This window comes from Petaurus breviceps, unplaced genomic scaffold (assembly GCF_028583685.1).
Source record: "Petaurus breviceps papuanus isolate PSGF00001 unplaced genomic scaffold, PetGlider_PUasm1.0 38, whole genome shotgun sequence".
Taxonomy (NCBI): Eukaryota; Metazoa; Chordata; class Mammalia; order Diprotodontia; family Petauridae; genus Petaurus; species Petaurus breviceps.
The window spans coordinates 24,182,279-24,201,894 of record NW_027186304.1 but is presented as its reverse complement, the minus strand read 5'-3'; the positions used below and the strand labels follow the sequence as shown (position 1 = coordinate 24,201,894).

At 38.5% G+C, this 19,616-nt stretch overlaps 1 long non-coding RNA gene across 1 annotated transcript in view; it reads right to left on the bottom strand.

The window, feature by feature from the left end:
* Positions 1–4,114: 4,114 nt before the first annotated feature.
* The window catches only part of LOC138170382 (uncharacterized), a 36,202-nt gene continuing 20,700 nt past the window's right edge, over positions 4,115–19,616 (bottom strand). The window contains exons 3-4 of the long non-coding RNA XR_011170595.1: positions 11,426–11,581; positions 4,115–6,732 (exon numbers count right to left, since the gene is read on the bottom strand). This is a non-coding gene — a long non-coding RNA (uncharacterized lncRNA). The remainder of the gene's footprint in view (positions 6,733–11,425; positions 11,582–19,616) is intronic.

The window sequence follows — 19,616 nt, the reverse complement described above, 5'->3', positions numbered from 1 at the left end:
TTCATATTTTCAATATGAACACATTCCTACTACTGCCACATGTGAGGAGATGCAGAATACCACTATCCCAGAGGAAGCAAAGATGAGGATCACTCAGAGATCTACAACATATAACTAATGAGTAACTCCAAAGAAGAGGAATAAGAGACCTTATCAAGGAACTGAATGATAGGAAGAGAAAATGTGGTAAGAATGAGCAAGGATGGTCAGCACAGTCCACTGGTCCCCTTGAGATATTGGGAGAAAATGAGGACTGCTTTTAGCATATTGGGTGACCTCTGCATTATGGACTTTTGGGAGAGCATGAACAAGAGTTGTACAAGATGGGTAGGTATGTTGGGTTACAATCTGTATCATTGGGTGGAATTCCCAAGTCAACAAGATTACAAATATCAAGTTTGAGTATGTGAAAAATAAAGGGTTAAAAAAAACATTTACAAATAATTTGATTGCACATCTAGAAAATTCAAAAGATTCAAAAAGTTAATAGAGGTAATAAAAACCTTGAACAAGGTAGCAAGATAAATAGAGAAGTCTGTCTTTATGTATTACTAATAAAAACCAGGAGAAACAATGGCAGAGAGAAGAGTATCATTTGCAATAACAAAAAAAGTATGAAGTATTTGAGCATTAACCTACAGGTGAAACTTTGCATATAGAAAAATTCTTTATTTGATAGAAATAGAGAACTGAACAATTAGAGCGATATTCCTGTATGTGGTTAGATGGAACTAATATAGCAAAAAAAAAAAATCTATACTAGGGATTATAGAAAAGAAAACCTGTAGTTCCCATTGTGCTGTGAAGCAAGCCCTAATCTGCCAGGTTTTGAGCTACTCTGTCTATAAGGCCCCAAGCCCTAAGAGTCAGGTCTTATTGAATAGACAATGAGACTTCGAACTCTCATGAATTGGTATGTTGGCAATGCTGGGTATGTTGTCAGAGCAAAGTGGCAGGACTGGAGGAAGTAGAAGCAGAGCCATGTTATAGAGAAGACACAGAAGAAGTCCCAGATCATGTAGTTGACCAGCACCAAAATGATCTAAATGAATAGGATATTGACCAAGTTATGATGGGATGTGAAAGAGGAGAAATTGCCAGGGTCTTCTAACACCATGCAGAGGTCCATAGAGCTGTAGAGGAGATCATGGCAACAACTTCATGCTATGCAAAACAAATGGCCAGAGACCATGTGGGAACAGAGATCAGCTAATGAACTCATGAAGCAGGAGACCGACCTCCATGCATGAGTACTCTAAGCTGCAGAGATTTTTCCGGTTTTCCCAGTTTATGGGAAGGAATGGAAAAGCTTCCTTTACGATTCTGGGAAAGAAAGAAGAAGGAAGAATGACTGCTTATAATATTTCTGTTGTTGATTTTTCCATCCTTGTTCTGATTAGATGTTCTTACTAATTCTGTGTTCTAGTTAGCCTACTTTTCTATTAGTATGGCACTAACTGAATAGTTTGATCTGAATTAACTTTAGAAGTTTCTAGTCTTTGACTTAGTAGGAGCATAATGAGTTAAAACAGGCTATTTGCCAGAGAAGCGTGGACCCATATCCATGAGGGACTGGTGCTGTCTGGCATACAGGTATGTCAATATTTTCCAAGTTAATTTATAGATTTATTACATTACTCACCAAAATATCAGTGACAATTCAAAGAATTAAATTAAACAGTAACAAAATAGATGAGAAAATGAAACTGGGGGAAGCGGATGATGAGTAATCCATTGCCATATTTCAAAAATAAGTGTAAAAAAACTTTAAAAAATAAAGTGCTAATTATTAAAAGAATCTGTTACTGGACTAAAAGAGAAAAAAATATGTATCAACAGAATAGAGAAACATCAGAAATAAATAATTTTCCTATCAGTCTGGTAAAATTAAGATTAAAAAACATTAGAAAAATTGTCATTATATGGTAAATATTTTCAGGAAAATTACATGGCAATATGGTTAAAAATTAGCTTTCATTCCCTTCTCACACTATGTACTATAATAAATTTCAACTGCATCTGTGACCAACATTTTAAGACATCATGAATGTTCAATAAAATATAATATATTAATCATAGAAAGAAAAATGTATTTATTGGAAAGAAAATAGATTTGATCACATAAAAATTAAAAGATTTTGTACAACAAAATGCAATATTTCACAAAGAAACAGACTAGAAATATTTCATGATATATAGATAATTTCAAATCTAGCATTCAGAATTGACTTGGCACAGAAACACATCCATAAGAACAATACTTGATTTCTAATGAGTAGTCAAATGGTAGGGACAGAGGATTTTCTAAAGAGGAAAAACAAATTGCCAATAAATGCTTGGAAAAGCATTCAAACACTAATCAGACAAGTTGAGGTGATACCTCCTATCTATTAAATTGGCAAAAAAATTAAAACTATAAAATTTAATGCTAACATAATTGTTGAAAAATGAACTCATTAGTGTGATTGTAAATTGGTGTAAACTTTCTGAGAAGCAATTTGGCAACATAAAGGAAAAGTTACAAAGTCAATCATATGCTCTAACCCAAAGTTCCTGATAATAGTATTATATCTAATTGGAAAAGAGAAAAAAAATACAGTTGTACATTTGCTTTATTTGGAATAGTGGAAAACTGGAATAAACAACATGTTTGTTGAGTGGGGAACGATGATTAATTATGATCTATCAATGTAATAGAATATGATTGCTACTATGGGGAAAATGAAAAATATAACAACATATTGAAGGATATGAAATGATGCAAAAAGAAGAAAGTAGAATTAGTAGGGAAACTCACTGATTAGTTATGCATAAAGCATAAACAATAAAACTATAAGTTGATATGAAACAGTTTGTAAGGAGACAAATTTTGAAGGAGACTCAAACACAAAATTATAATTATTATTTTGTTAAAGTTTATAATTTTCTGTTGTCATAGTGTAAATGGTTTTATTCGAGATTATATTGTCTATTAAGGTTGTAATTAAGTTTAAAATGAAATACTTTTTTTAAAAGAGAGGTTGTAGATATAGTGAGAGTCCCTGCCTATGGCAAAGGCCATGTGTAATGAGGCCCCAGCAAGGGACGATCATTCCTCCAGTCTGTGGCATGGGGGTATTGTAACGTGGTTTAAAGGGAGACAGGATAGACATCTCTAGCTTCTTCATCCCCCACTCTTCTCCAAGGGAGATTTTAATTCATAGCACAAGGCGTAGCAGGACATTAGGACCAGAGGTCACTCTACTCTCCTCAGATAGGAAGCACCAGGATAGAATTATTTCTATCTACTCTCTAAAATATTGTTAGTCTAGGGATATGATAGGATTCAAACAAATTTCTGATCACTGTTACTCATTGAAGACAGGCAGACCCCAAACTCTGTATCCAAGGCTTGATCCCTTTCCCACCAAATATCAGTTGTAAAGAAACCTACTCATCCAAATCATAGCAAAACAGAAGTCAGAAAAGTTATACATATGAGAATTACGTACTAGACAATAGAGAGTGAATGAGTTCTCCCATTGGGAGCGAAGTCAACTCAACCAAGAGAGAAGGTCCTGGAGCTCACTCAAGGGAAAATTACCCACAATGTCTAGTGTAGCAAGCTGGGAACAGGGACATGATGAAGACTACCAGCTCCTCTCATGTCTTCCCAGAATCTTTTCCCTCAGCAAACTGAAGAAGAGTTAGCTTCCTTTGTTTTCCTTCTTGAGGGCAGAAGACAGAAGCATGCAAAGGGACTTAGCACTTAAAGAGTCCCCAAGAAGCCTCGAGTTCTCCCACTCTTGGGCCCCTCACACAGGGCAGGACATCATCTCTGCCAATGAAGAGAGAGTCCCATACCAGTGAGTTTTGAGACAGGGATTAAATACATATAACATAGCCATTCACACATTATCCTTGTAATCTATTTAGAATTTATTTGTGTATATATGTATTTCATTTGTCTTTCTCAAACTATTACCCTGACTTTCTTTTCATCTGTCCCCACAGAAAAAAATAGAATGCCTTTGGGAAACTTGAATTCTGTTTTTTTCTTTTAAATAGTGCTTTATTTTTTTCCCATTACATATAAAGACAATTTTTAACATTCATTTTTTATATAGAATTTTGAGTTCCAAATTTTCTCCGTCCCTCCTCCCTAAGATGGCAAAAAATTTGAAATATGTTACACCTTTGCAAGTATGGAACACATATTTCCATATTAATCATGTTATGAAGGAAGAAACAGAACAAAAAGAAAAAAGCTACAAAAAAAAGTGAAAATAGTGTGCTTCAATCTGCATTCAGACTCCATCAGTTCTTTCTCTGGATGTAGATAGCATTTTCCATTATGAGTCCTTTGGAATTGTCTTGGATCATTGTATTTCTGAGAAAAGCTAAGTCAAGGGGGGCAGGTAGGGGGCACAGTGAATAGAGCACTGGCCCTGGAGTCAGGAGGACCTGAGTTCAAATCTGTCCTCAGACACTTAACACTTACTAGCCGTGTGACCTTGGGCAAGTCACTTAACCCCAATTGCCCAGCCTTCCCCCCTCTAAAAAGCAAAAAAAAAAAAAAAAAATCAATCACAGTTGATCATTGCACAATGTTGCTGTTATAGTGTAAAATGTTCTCCTGGTTTTGCTCACTTCATTTTGCATCAGTTCATATAAGTCTTTCCAGGTTTTCCTGAAACCTGCCTGCTTGTCATTTCTTATAGCACAATAGTATACGATTACATCCATATACCACAACTTTTTCAACCATTACCCAATTGGTGGAGATCCCCTCAATTTCCAATTCTTTGCCACCACAAAAAAAACTTCTATAAATATTTTTGTGCATGTGGACACCTTTCCCTTTTTTATGATCTCTTTGGGATACAGACCTAGTAGTGGTATTCCTAGATCAAAGGGCATATAGAGTTTTATTACCCTTTGGGCATAGTTCCAAATTGTTCTCCAGAATGGTCGGATCAGTTCACAGCTCCACCAATAGTGAGATGCCTGAATTCTTCCTGCCTCTTTAGGAACCTGGGAAAACTCCACAATATTAGGCAGTTTATTCAAGGCAGAAGCTTTCTTGTCCTTTTTTCTTATTACCTTCCTTAGTTCCTTTTGTTCAATCATTTTTTAGTAGTGTCCAACACTTCATGACCCCATTTGGGGTTTTCTTGGCAAAGATACTAGAATGGTTTGCCATTTCCTCCTCCAGAACCTTTTATAGATGAGGAAACTGAGGCAAACAGGGTGAAGTGACTTGTTCAGGATCACACAACTAGTAAGTGTTTGAGGTCAGATTTGAACTCATGAAGATCAGTCTTCCTGATTCCAGGCTAAATACTCTATCCACTGCACCACCTGGCTGCCCTAGTACCCTCCTCTGAAGAGTCCAATGTACTATGTGAAATTTTCTTTTAATTGTGCCTCTCATCCATATTGACAATCCCAAGTGAAGGCCCTTGTCCATCACTGTGTACCAGCCCTCCAATAACTAGAAGGCCAATAAAGCGTCAAGCTCACAGCTACCTTGATGCCTGCTAGGGTGCCATATGAACAAGACTGCAGCTAGTACAAAAAGCTGAAATTCAACACAAAAATAAATAATCCTGGACAAGTCCTCAAAATGTCACCTTCTAGATATAATTTAGGAAGGTCTGCCTTGACTAATGCACTCATTTCAGAGAATCTAGATTTTAAAAAAATCATCAATGTAGCCACTCAACCACAAAAGATTTAAAAAAACACCTTGGATGAATCCCTACAATATAATTCATTAAGGAGGTTTATTTGGAGAGATCTGTTGCAACTTCTGTATTACTAGGGTAAGTATCTTAGATTCTACCCTTCCCCCTAAAAATCAAATATCCTGAAAGCAGCCCCAAAATATAATGCCTGGCTCAAAGTATCTCTAGACTCACATGGGGCCAAGTTGATATCTTAGAAGATTCTCAGTAATGATGCTATTTGTCTCATGTTCTTGCCCAGGATTCTCCTGGGAACACCTAAATTTGTCTCATATGTAGCTCTCATCTAATTGTCCTCAGTTTTCTTGCAACCAAGAAACTAACATAGAACATGGAACATGTATCAGAACAAACGATAAAGAAAAGACTCATATATAAGCTCACAGATGATCAAGAAAACTTTACCTCTCTGGTGGTCCCACTTCGCCCAGATGTCAGACCCTGACCTCTTGTCCTTGAGTTCAGGGCTCCCAACTGTTCTTTTTCATCTTTATCCTTAGTATTAATGTTAAAATAAAAATTCTTTGTTAACTTATAAGACAGAAGAAACCCCGGGTCCAAAAGGGGGACCTGGAATAAGCCAGTGTTTGATCACAGTTTACAAAGATTATAACAACATTTATTGTCTGAGAAGCTTGCAAACTGAAGCAATGGGACAAGTTCTCAACTGGTAGAAGGGGAGTGGGAAAAGGATGAGGTGTTTGTTTATACATATTTGAAGCATTTATCACTTTTTGAGGTTTTCATGGCTAAATGGGAGTTAAGGTAGAAACACAATAGATGGGAAGTCAGGGAAGTGGGGAGCCAGGGAGAAGACATCTGCCAATGCAACACATCAGAAAGCAGGATATTTGCTGCTCTTTAGATAGGTCAGAAAGCAGGATATTTGCTTCTTTCTCTGAGCTGGTCAAGACTGGTTTCAGCAGCTGCAGGCATCTTTGAGTTCAGCTAAAATTTACTCATAAAGGTTTGCTGGTATCCTGATTGTCTCCATTGTCTGGTTTCCCTGTGGAAAAAAAAAGAAGCTCTAGCATATTTAATCGGTCAGTATAGACATTACAGAGCCCACGTTCACACAAACATCCTTCTGCTACCATTACCTCTGGTTCTCAAAGTTCATATGTACCCCCGTCTCTGTATAGTTCATGAGCAAGCAGTCTGATATCAACAGCAACTAGGTGGCATGATGGATAGAGTGCAGGGCCTGGAATCAGGAGACCTCGTCATCCTGAGTTCAAATCTTGCCTCACACACACACTCGCTGTATGAGGCTTTTTTGTTCAGGCTCTATAATTCTGCAAAGCTGAGATTACCCCTACTGCTACGGCTGCAGCTACCATTTCTTCAGCCAAGTGTTAAAACTCTTTTGAAATAGCAAGCCCAGGCCAACATAACTTTGGGAATAATCAATACATTATCAGCTCTTTCATTAGTCTGGTCCACAACCATGCCTGGAGGGCACAAAAATGAATCCCTAAGGAAACTAGAAAGACTTTCAGACTTTCTAGTCCCAACTGGCCCTAACTGTGGTTCTCCAAGCTACATTGGGGCAAATGAATTAATTCCATCAACTTCTTTAATCAGTCAGTCAATAAACATCTTCTAAGTACAGACACTGTGCTAAGTGCTGGAAATACAAGAAAGGCAAAAGACAGTCCTTGCCCTTACAATCTAATGGGGGAAGAGAACACATAAAAGGAAGGTGGAAGGCTAGGGGTAGGGTGGAGATGATGGAGAAGTCCAGAGAAGCATAGCAGTGTGGGAAATGAAGAGATGGCTAACCTGGGGTCCTCTTTAGATGGAGGTGCTGGCAGGGGCTCTATACTCTCCACCCTCCAATCAGAGGGAAAGAGAGGCCGCAGGGGCAGAAAGTACTGCTGGGCCATGAGTTCCAAGGCTCCTGAGACATGATGGAGAAGTCCAGACGAATGTAGCCAGACAGGAAATGTGTCAGCTATTATGAGTGTAATAGCTAATAACAGCTAACATTCGTACTGTGCTTACTATGTACCAGGTACTGTGCTAAAAGCCTTAAATTTTTGTTTCATTCAATCCTCACAACCATGGGAGGTTGGTACTATTATTCTCTCCATTTTACAGATGAGGAAACTGAGGCAAACAGAAGTCAAATGACTTGTCTCTTACGTCCCCATATGATCAGCATAACCCAATGATTCTGTGACTAGAGGAAAAACATTTGTACCCCTTTTCCACTAACTTTCTCCATATCTTATATTCACCACACTTTGATTAAGAACAAGCCATGCAAATTAGGCCAACATTTGGACAAAGCCTCAAGAAAGTACCATAAATACCAGTGGGGGAAAGGGCAAAGTCGGCAATCATGAACTCTGCTGTAATGGGAAAGGTCCACTAAGATTATCTGTCCATGCCCAAATTTTATTAGTGTATAATATTCATAAATGATAATAATAAATAGTCATGTAATACTAATAAATAGCAGCCACCTTTATAAATTATTTCTTGCCTCCATTTCTTAGTAAACCACAGAGGACTGCATAAATATAAGTTATTATTATTCTCTTGTAACATTTGTAGGGCAACTGTGAAATGTACTGGGAGATGTCTTTGGTTTTTACCCCTGAAGTATATGAGCTTTTCCTTTCCTTATTGTCATTTCTGTTATATGTATGTAAAACACCATTTGTCATAATGTTAATCAATAAATACCAAGTGCCTACTATGTACACATATCTACATATATCATACATAAATGCACATATCTATATATGGCACTGTTATACAATGTGTTGTTTCCAGCATGAATCTACATTGCCATTTACCCATCCCATAGAAAAATAACTATGGCCCCAGTTTTCCTTTTGCATGTTCCACTTTCCTATGAGTCCTTCCTACAGCACCGAGTTTGTCAAACAACCCAGCTGTGCATTCATTATAAAGTAAACTGTGAAATAGTGTTTATTATGGTATGATCTGAAAATCTTGGCATGTTTAGCAAACTGCAAATGGAATCTTTTCACATCTGGACTTATTTTACTAGGTGCTAGGTGCCTTGTCCACATTTAACAGCTGCTCTTAGAACTTGGCTAAAAGTCCTAATGTTCTAGTATCTATCAAGTATCACATTGCTAGACGGTCAGCTCTGTGAAAAGCAGCAGAAATATGAGATCCATCAGAGGAGAGCTATTTCTTAATCTTTCTGAGGAAATAAAACCAAGAAATCCTTTTACCACTTTCAGTTACCTTTGAAAGTGATGAGAAATTTGGCAAACAATTTCCCCCAAAAATTATCAGTGTTTAGGAGAGGCATTATAGCATAGTAGATTAAATGTAGGATTTAGAGTCAGGGGAGATCAGGGTCCAACACAATTTCCAATACTTAGCTATATGACTATGAGTGAGTCACTTAAAGCTGATCTTCAAGCCTCAATTTTCTGATCTGTAACATGAGAATAATAGCAACTGCAGAATTTATCTCCAGGTTTGAGGGATGCATATGTTTATATTTATGATATATAGGTAAACACATATACATGTGGATGTATCAATATATAATATAGATACATATATGTTATACATTATACACGTGGTATGTGTGTGTGTATATATATAGTGCATAGATAGATAGCCAGTCGGCATGGTGTAGGAATCATGTACTACACTGGTCGTAGGTAAGAATCTGTGCCATTTACCCATGTCCCTAAAAAAGCAAACATAGCCCCAGCTCCCCTGTTACATGTTTCCAAGCTCCTCCTATGACAATCATGTACGTCAAACAACCCAACTAGTTAGTCACCATAAAGTAAACTGTGAAATAATGCTTATTATTCTGTGACATATATTTACATATATGTGTAGACATGTGTGTATAGCTAGAGAAATATGTATGTATCTGGAATGTTTAGGTCTGTGTTGCCCCACTGTACTAATCAGCGAACCTGCTTCTCTCTGTTACTGCCAAGGTCCTTATCCTAGGACTATCTGACCATTTGGGGTTTTGGGAGGGGAAAGTCCTCTGTGTATTCATATGTGTGCATGTACAGGTATAGATACATATGCAAATATATGTATATTATATGTAAATGCTATGCAAACTTTAAAATGTAATATAAATGTCAGCTATTATTTTTCAGCTTTTAGGAAGCTGGTCTCATTACTTATTTGTACTAAGAATATAATCTTTGTCTCCCTTTGTCCTCTGAGTGTCTTTCCTCCATATTCCTGGCCTCCTTTTCCTAGCCTGCAGCTATGCCTTCCTACCCTTGCCATAATCTTCCATAATGGAAAGCTACATAACTGTATGGGGTCTCCTGAGCACAAGGGATCCCTTTATTAAATCATCCAGTTATCCTTCTTATTTTCACCCTTTCACACAATAGCATTTGTGTTTCCTGAGCAGGGTAAATAACTATATTCACATTGAAACTATTTGCTCCGAATCTTAGAGTATAATCTCCACTAGAATAGGGGCCTTCCTAGTCTTTTCATGCTTGCATATCTCCACTACACAGTATTCCTTTACCATCTTTTAAAAATTTTTTAATTTTTTAATTTTAACTTAAACGCAAAAAAGAACTTCCATACATAGCAGAACACAAAAAGGATTCTCTATGAAACCATCAATCTCCATTTTATGCAGGTTGCTTTTTATTTTAAAGTATATAAATAAATTCTGCCTGTTACTTTCAAAATTGTCCTTTTTGAAAAGGGGAAGGAATATTCCTGTGGAATTTCCATCTCGTGAGCATCATTTACAGATAATGTCTGATGATGCTAAATGATCATTAACATACCTATATAGAGGAGAATGAGGTATGATGTAGGGGCATTAGATCTTTTGAAATGACTTGTGAAAGGCTTTAAGCAAAAATTTGGGATATTGAACACTTAATCTGTTGCAAAAGGTACTAAATATGTTAAGACAAATCAATTTCTTCACCAAAAAATACTTTTGATCCTTTGAGAAGAGCACATTGTAAGCCATAAAGTTCTATAAATGAATTCTATTATTAGTGTTAGATTGTAAATGCCTTAAAGGCAGGGGCTGTTTAGGGTTTTTTCTTTGAATCCTTGGGTTCTTATGCATAGTAGGTGCTTCATAAAAGTTTGCTGAATTGACTCACACCAAATCCATACAGTGGAAAGATAATAGAACAGTAAGAAGTATAAACAAAGACAATTTTGACTGAAGTATTTTTAAAGGGTTAGATGTTTAAGATGAGGGATGGGTTATAATAGTAGCAATAAGAACCATTCTTTAGAACTACATCCTATAATGTTTGTGCTTAGGTCTTTTAATAAAGGGTTCTATTTTCTTTTAATCTAAAAAAAGGATAACAAATCACACATTGGTCATTTTGCTCTCTTTGTCAGAATAAAGACTGGACCTTAGGTCACATAACCACAGGCTTACTCAAATAACAGACAAAATACCTTGGAAAAAATAAACAGCTTCTCGAGTGTTGGCCTTTGTTAATGGAAACTGTGGAATTTCAAAATTACTTTAATGGATGTGTGACCTCATCAGTGTAGGTATCTTCTGGCAGCAGAGAACACAACCTACCCACATCTCATCCTGTGTAATTCCTGTCTACATCCTCCCATAAATTCTTCAGAGAGAGTCTAACCAATGTGCTGGAGGTCTTTGTTCAATCTCATAATGTTTATGGACACGAATTCAGTCCCTGAGTTTCCCATCTTTTATGCACTGTTCTTACCTCTTTTTTTGTTTATATGCATCCTTGATGATATTTTCAGTGCCTTTTTTTGCATGCCATCCTCGGTTAACATGAGTAACATGGGTAGCAAATAACTTCTTGAAGCGGCAAGCATCCCAGCATCCCCAGGGTGGCTGCCAGCACAGGTTCTTGGATCTGCTTTTATAAAGGAAAGCAACTCAAAATGGGTTAACAAGCTTACTTTAATCAGTCAGATATGTATCATTTACCTAGTTCAGGGGGAAAAGGTCAGCACCCTGAACTTCAGAATATACAGACAGAATTATCAAGACAGAAACAGATCAAGTAGACAGATTTCCAAACTGTCCAACCATTACATCCATACCAAATCAACATCTGGGTTTTTCAAAGCCGAGGTGGGGCTCTGTAGCAGCAATGGCTTCCCAGAGTCTCATCTGATCAAATCACAGAACACTTCTCAAAGTGAGCCCCAAAACAAAGCTACACATCAGGGCTTATATAGCCTTCTCCTGGCTCAGAGAATGTAACAACCTTATTGACTCACTGCCCAATCAAGAAGTATCTCCTGAAAAACAAGCCTCCCACCCCAGGCTCCAGGTGCACTTTAGCCTAGGGGCAGGGTGTAATATAATGCCAAGGAAAGGCAACTTCCCAAGGTTCAGAATACCAGCATAGGTGCTCTCCATTTTATTCAGTGACCAACCAAGAACAGAGAAGATCAAAACATGACATCATTCCAAATACAGCATTTACTAAGTGTGATTAAATAATCTCCAAGGACTACCCCACCCCAGGACCTTCCAATCATTCAATCAATTACAAAGTCTCTATTCTAAATACTTCTCCACCCCTAGGCTATACCTTAATTAAGTCCACCACAAAGCCCCTCTTCTCAAATGGAGATTCGTTTCCAAACATAAGGTCAAAAGTTCCCCACCCCTGGATCACAATTGAATCTACCCCAGAGTTACATCAAGTTTAAACACAGCACTTAATACCCAAATGGAGGTCTTTTCTTCATCTTGACAAGAGGCAAGTTCTCAGCAATCTTAGTTCCTGGGGAGACAAGGCTTAGCAAGGCCATAAGATACATTGCCAGTCCCTTCATGAATTCATCCTCTGTCTGTAGAACAGTCCTAGAACCCCTGAACACATTAGCAAAGCCCTCTCCCAGGATTTCTGTAAACATACAACAAAAAAATCCTTCTTCAGGGCTTCTGAACCAACAGAAAGGCTCCCAGACCCCTTCAACAACAACACTGTCCTTCACCAGTGGACAGTATTCACTCTGTCTGCAGGACAGTCTCCAGACCCCTGCAACAACAGCACTGTCCTTCACCAGTGGACAGTATTCATTCTGTCTGCAGGACAGTCTCCAGACCCCTGCAACAACAGCACTGTCCTTCACCAGTGGACAGTATTCACTCTCTGTCTGCAGGACAGTGTCAGGGCTTCTTAACCAAAAGCCAGGTTCCAGGACTTCTTCAACAACAGGACTGTCTTTCACCAGTGGACAAATCTGGCAAAAGAACATCAAAACAGACAGACAAAGTACCAGCAAAACAGCCATGTCTCCTCAGTCCTTGGCAGCTCAGGGGGCAGGTCTCAAAAGTCCATGGCAATTCAAAGCGGCCACCAGCAATTCTCTTAGTCTCTCTCTCTCCATGAGGTGCTGCTTCCAAAAAGATCTTCTGCCTCTCTCTTGTCTCTCCAAATCTACGTCACCAGCTCCTCCCAGTTCAGGACTTTCTTTTCACATCAAAAAGTCCATCCCACAGGTGGGATTAACAAGCTCTGGGTTTTAACACAATCAATTTGAAAACCAAGCCAATACAGGGGAATCTTTAATTGCCATTACTATCACACAGGGAAGATCTTTAAAATTTACATTCCCATTACACTTCTACCCTATGTGCCTTTTGCTTGAAAGTGATTGCTAGGATATCTGGAATTCATCATAGAAATTCCATTAAAGACTTGCTGGCAACCAAAGTGAATACAAGGGGAAAGAAACACTGCATCTTCTGGGAGAGTCTCAGCTGCCCAGATGTGATCTTTTAACAGAGGACTAAGGATACTGTTGCCCTTCTTTTCACATTCCATTTCTGAAGACACCAAGGACTGGGTGAAGAATCCCATGCCTTGAACATAGTGGGTGCTTAATAAATGTTGATTGACTGACTTTCCTTCCAGAAGTTTTGTTCTTTATGTATCCAACCCATGATTTCATCAATGTACAAAATTCCTTCCCTCTAACATTGCAGATTAGCACCTGATCTGTAAGTCTGAGTCTTAGAGAATTGCCAAAGGACAAGTGACTTACCCAAGGTCACAGAGCCAACTTGTGTCAGAGACTGGACTTGAATCTAGGTCTTTCTGACCACCCATGCAATCATGGTTTTATACCCACTAGAGAGCCCCACTGCCTCTCATGAGCTTTCATATGGAGTATCAAGTCAGTGAACATTTAAGTGCCTACAGTGTGAGAAGCACTATGCTAGAGGCTTAGAATACAAATTTTAAAAATGAAGACTTGAATCTCCAATTATTTGTGCTCTCAAAATAATAAGTGGCTACTAGGTGACACTGTGGACAGAATACTGGAGTTAGAGTCAGGAAGACCTGAGTTCAAATCCTACCTCAGACACTTAGTCATGTGAATCACTTAACCAATGTCAGCCTTGGTTTCCTAGAGACAATATTGGGATGAAGGGTATAGTAATATCTACCTCACATGGTTGTTGTGAGGATCAAATGAGATAGTATATGTGGAGCACTTTGAAAACTTTAAAGTTCTATACAATGCTAGCTATTATCATCATTAATGACATATCAATAACAAATTATAATAATATAATAATCACAGCTCAGCTTTACATAGTGCTTCATGGTTTAGGAACCTTAAAGGTCATCAAGTACAGACAACTTTACAGATGAGGAAACTGAGGGACAGAGAGGCTTTTACTCGCCCAGAGTTTTAGAGGGGAATTAGGTTGTACAATGGATAGATCTGGAGTCAGGCAGACCTGATTTCAAATCTGGCCTCAGATACTTCCTAGCTGTGTGACCTTGGGCAAGTCACTCAACTGTGTTTGCCTCAGTTTCCTCATCTATACAATGAATTGGAGAAGGAAATGGCAAACCTCTCCAGTATCTCTGCCAAGAAAACTCCAAATGGGGTCATGAAGAATCAGACACAACTGAAAACTCAACCAAAACAACAAACAACAGAAATTGTAGAGCTAGTAAATGACGGAGGCAACAAGTGTGACTTGGTCTTTCAGACTCAAGTCCAATCCCTTCTCCCACTGTGGTATCTCTCTTTACCACACCATTCTGAGGCAAATATCAATAAAAATACCAATATCAAATATTAATTAAAATATCCAAATATCAAAAAATAAATAAAATCAATCAATCAAGCACAAATATCAATAAAAACTGGACCTCAGAGAGGTGATGTGACTTACCCACACATCTAATAAAAGCTGGAATCAGGACTCAGACCCATCCCTTCTGACTCCAAGTCCAATACTCTATCTACCATATTATGCTGCTCCAACAAACATGATTTAAGCACCTACTCAATGCAACTTACTCCTTGATCTCAGCTTCCTAGAAAACTTTGCCATCAGTGACCACAATTTGAACTCGTGTGACTAAATTTTGCCCCTACCGTGTTAAAGTCTGAAAAATGGGAGTAGAGCTTGATTAATATCCACACTCACTCAGGTCTTATGGCTTATTCACTGTTCTCCACATTGAGTTAGATTCATTTGGCTGATTTGGATCAATCCCATTATGTTTTCCAGATTGTAAAGTCAGATCATTTATTTCAGCAGTGAAGCTCACTCAGGATTTGGGTATGTCAGAAAAACAAAAAACCACCCCAAGCTATTGAGTTTCCTCTGAAGTACACATTCACGAGGTCCTTGTTTTCCTTCAGAATTTATGGCTCCTCCTCCCCCCATTTTGTCCTTTTTCTGTGTTCCTTCTCCTCTTATGTAAATATTCTGTACAATACTGGCACATTAGCACACACTTGCTTATATAAATATAAATATACTGCCTTGGAATCCTCTGAAGTTAAGTACCTGTCTTAGAAATGTCAAGTTGGGTGGCTAGGTGTCACAGTGAATAGAATGCCGGCCCTGGAGTCAGGAGGACCTGAGTTCAAATCCAGCACCAGACACTTAACACAATAACTAGCCTTGCAACTTTGGGCAATTCACTTAACCCCAATTGCCCTACCATCTCCACTCCAAAAAGAAAAAAAAAGTCAAGTGATAATAATAATAGCTTGTACTTAGATATCACTTGAAGTTTTCCAAGTTTATATATCTTTACTTATTCCATCTTTCCAACAACTCTGTGAGATAGGCACTACTAGCTATGATATCACCACTTTACATATGAGGAAGCTGAGGCACAGGGAGATTAAGTGCCTTGTTCAAGGTCACAGTCTAATGTGACCTAGGGCAAGTTAATGTGTCTCAGGCAGGATCTGAACTCAGATCTTCCTGATTCCATGTACCACAATCTATCCACTGTACCATCCACCTGTCTACTCAAGATTACAGAGCTAGAGTTTATTGACATGAAGAATTGAACTTTGATGCAATAAGGAGATCAAACACATAAGAAAAGGACATGTATTTTAAAAATTATATAAGCAATTTTTTTATTGTAGCAAAAAAACTAGACACAGAGTAGATGCCTTGTTGGAGAATGACTAAACAAATTATGGTATATTAATGTAATGGATTGTTGTTGCACTATAAGAAAGGACAAAGGGATTAGATTCAGAGAAACCTGGGAAGACTCATATAAACTGATGGAGAATAAAGTGAGCAAAAACAAGAGAAATATACCCTGACTAACAACACTGTAAAGAAAAATAACTCTGGGGGCCAGAGTCAAAATGGCGGACTAGGAATAAGACTTCTGCTGGGCTCCAGCTCTCACTTCCTCCAATTCATGTAAAAGGTGACTGAACAAACTTTGGAGCTACAGAACCCACAAAATGACACAGAGAAGCTAACCTCCTGCTGAAGAAAGCCCGGAAGGCCTACAGGAAGGGGCCAGCACAGCGCTGTAGGAGCTGAGCCCAGCCCCATGCAAGTGGGAGGTTTTAGTCTCAGGGTGGGCCTGACCAGCAGCTGGCTGGAGGGACTTCAGATCACCAGCTTCTGTGGTGGTTTCCAGAATTATCAACCCATAGATGCTAAGGACAAAGTGAGAGGTCACTGCAGTGTGGACTTTGGAATCCAATAGTTCAGGAGTGCAGTGGGCCTTTGCTCCCCAGGCCAGAAGCTGCTGAGGTGTCATGGTCGTGCAGCCGCTGCCACATGGCAGCTTCAGCTCTGGCCTTCAGATTGTAGGAGGACTAAGCAACCAGTCTGAGGGGTAATAGCTCTTGCTTTAACCTGCTTGGACCTGGATTGCGGTCTAGGATGGAGGTCCTGGGGCATGCGATCAGCTCGCCAGAGAGTGTGGAGGCTTCAGAGAGGGCAGCCAACTAATACCTTCGGCAGCTGAGAAAACCCCAGTGATTGGGACAAAGCTCCCCTGTCTGGTAGCAGAGTCCTACTGAGGCAAAAAGACCAAAAGTCAAGTAATTGAGTGGCACCATGAGCAGGCAAAGGAAGCAAAGCAAACAGAGCAACCCAACTTTATATTCCTATTTTGGGGACAAAAAAGATCAGAGCATGGAACAGGAGGAAGACAGTGAAGTCAGAACTCCTGCACCAAAAGGTTCCAAGAAAAATACGAGCTGGTTACAGGCCATAGAGGACCTTAAGAAGGATTTTGAAAACCAAATAAGAGAAGTGGAGGAAAAATTGGGAAGAAAAATGAGAACGATGCAAGAAAATTATGAAATGAGAGTCAAGAACCTGACTGAAGAAAATAACACCTTAAAAAATAGACTAACTCAAATGGCAAAAGAGGCTCAAAAAGTCACTGAGGAGAAGAATGCCTTAAAAAGCCAAATTTACCGGATGGAAAAAGAATCTCAAAAGCTGACTGAAGAGAATCATTCCTTCAGAATTATGTTGGAGCAAATGGAAGCTAGGTGACTTTATAAGAAATCAAGATACTTTAAACAGATCCAAACAAATGAAAAAAATAGAAGTCAATGTGAAATATCTCATTGGGAAAACCACTGACCTGGAAAATAGATCCAGGAGAGATAATTTAAAAATTATTGGACTACCTGAAACCCATGATCAAAAAAAGAACATAGAAATCATTCTTCAAGAAATTCTCAAGAAAAATTGCCCTGATGTTTTAGAACCAGAGGGCAAAATAGAGGTTGAAAGAATCCACCAATCACCTCCTGAAAAAGATCCCCAAAAGAAAACTCCTAGGAATATTATAGCCAGGTTTTGGAATTCCCAGATCAAGGAGAAAATATTATAAGCAGCCAGGAAGAAACAATTTTAATATTGTGGAAACACAATCGGATAATACAGGATCTGGCAGCTTCTACATGGAGGGATCAAAGGTCTTGGAATATGATGTTCCGGAGGTCAAAGGAGCTGGGATTAAAACCAAGAATCACCTACCCAGAAAAACTGAGTATCATGTTTTAGGGGGAAATATGGTCATTCAGTGTAATAGAGGACTTTCAAGCATTCTTGATGAAAAAAACAGAATTGAATAGAAAAGTTGACATTCAGATACAAGAAGCAAGAGAAGGATGAGAAGGTAAACAGGGAAAAGAAATCATAAGGTACTTATCAGAGTTGAACTATTTATATCCTTACATGGAAAAACGATAATTGTAACTTATGAAACTTTTCTCAACATGAGAATAGTTGAAGGGAATAGAAATGTGTGCGTGTGTGTGTGTGTATATATATATATATATACACACACACATATATATGTCTATATAGGCATATGAATACATATGTAAGTGTGTGTATATATGTTTATAGGTATACATAGATAGAGGGCACAGGACCAATTTAATAGGAAGGGATGATACTTGAAAGGTGAAATTAAGAGGTGAGAGAGGAATATAATGAGAGGAGATGAGGAGAGACAGAATGGGGTAAACTATCTCATATAGAAGAGGCAAGGGAAAATGGTTACAATGGAGGGGAAGAATAGGAAGGCAAAAGGGAAGGGGTCAATCTTATTCTCATTGAATTTGGCTCAGGGAAGGAATGACATACACACTAAATAGGGTATCTCACCCTACAGGAGAATAGGGGGCAAGGGGATCAGAGGGGGGATGATGGAAAGAAGGGCAGGCTTGCGGGGAGGGAATTTGGAAGCACTCACTTTTGAAAAGGGACGGGATCAAAGTAGAGAATAGAACAAGTGGGAGGTGGAATAGGAGGGAGGGAATTATAGTCAGTGTTTTACAATATATCCACTATAGAAATGTTTTACATAGCTACACATGTACAACCTATACTAAACTGCTTATCTTCCCAGTAAGGGTGGGTGACAAAGGAGGAAGGGAATGAATCTTGAATTCAAAGATTTAAAATCAAATGTTTAAAATATACATATATACTATTATTAATATTATTTTACATGTAACTGGGAAATAAGATATACAGGCACTGGGGCATAGAGATCCACAGTGCCCTACTGGAAAGTCGGAAGGTGAATGGGAGAAGGTATGGGAGAGAGCAGATTGGAGGAGGGGATTCCAGTGGGATCGCTATTTTGGGGTGGTGGGTAGGGGGAAAAATGGGGAGAAAACTTCTAACTCAAAATCTTGCAGAAATGAATGATGTAAACTAGAAGTTAACAAAGCATTTGATTAAAAAAAAAGAAAAATAACTCTGGAAGACTTAAGAACTCTGACCAAAGAAATGACTTATTATGATTCCTGAAGACTGAGGATAAAACATGTCTCCCATCTCTTGAAGGGAAGGTGGTGAACTATATAGGTAAAGAATGAGCCATCCATTTTTAGACATGACCAATACAATACAAATTTATTTCACTTGACTATTCTTATGTAACAGAGGACTGACCAGAGTATACTCCTACACTTACTAGCTATAAGGGAGGACTTGGGGGTGGGGTTGGAATTGTTTTGGGGGAGGAGTGGGAAGATTATGAAGGTGATGAATGAAGAATAATGAAGAAAGAAAGAAAAATGAAGAAAGAAAAATGAAGAAAGAAAGGAAGAAAGGAAAGAAGGAAGGAAGGAAGGAAGGAAGGAAGGAAGGAAGGAAGGAAGGAA